The sequence below is a fragment of the Crocodylus siamensis genome, chromosome 5 (assembly GCF_052110815.1).
Source record: "Crocodylus siamensis isolate JL-2025a chromosome 5, ASM5211081v1, whole genome shotgun sequence".
NCBI lineage: Eukaryota > Metazoa > Chordata > Crocodylia > Crocodylidae > Crocodylus > Crocodylus siamensis.
The window spans coordinates 203,683,797-203,684,579 of record NC_143399.1 but is presented as its reverse complement, the minus strand read 5'-3'; the positions used below and the strand labels follow the sequence as shown (position 1 = coordinate 203,684,579).

The 783-nt window shown below is 46.2% G+C and overlaps 1 pseudogene; it reads right to left on the bottom strand.

Annotated features, from left to right (window-relative positions):
- Window positions 1–307: 307 nt before the first annotated feature.
- LOC149865165 (U4 spliceosomal RNA) lies at window positions 308–438 on the bottom strand (annotated as a pseudogene).
- Between the last annotated feature and the right edge of the window lie 345 nt (window positions 439–783).

The following is a 783-nucleotide window of genomic DNA, read 5'->3' as shown; positions in this document are numbered from 1 at the left end:
TGCAAAACGGAAGCTGATGTGGGTGTTTTCAATCTTTACACACCTGCTTAACCCAAAGTACATAACCCAAAGTAACACCAAGTCATGCTTCAGCTCATGCGCAATTAGTTGTCCAAGTCCCAGCCAGGAGCAGAGCTTACGACACCCACCCTTCTTGTCCTTTCCTTCTTGGTCAGCTTAGGTGATTCCCTGTTTTGCATGCTGGATTTTATATATCCCATTGCTAGGCAGCTGACTCTTCCTATACATGATACAAAGATCCTGAGTGCCTAATTTAGGGTTGTCGACTGCACTAAGAGGAAAGATGCCCTTTGGGAGGACAAATGCGTTAGTGCTTTAAGAACGTGAAATGAGCAGGAATAGGGACAAATTTTCAACTAGCAATAATCAAACCTCAGCTTGACCTCATTGCCTATGATACTGCCACTGTGTAAGCAGGGGGTAAATAGCTACCCAGGATAGATAGACCTAAGGCGGCAGGGGCAGCTGGATTCTTTCCTGTTACAGAATCCATTATCTCTGGGAACAAGATGGGGTGCACGGGGATGTCTCAAGGCATGATTTGGCCTGCAGAATTTCTATTGCATGTGAACACGGAAATGGGCCCAGCTTGGCTTTTAGATCCCAGGATGACTTTGGAGGCCTGGGGAGTTAGTTGGAGGGGGAAAAAAATATTAGCTTGAAAACTGAGCACATGTGATGTGAAGATGTGGAGAGAGTAACCCCAGAAGTCCTGAGAGTAAGTGGATTAGGATCTCCTTGGAGCCTCTTCCAGCAAGCACA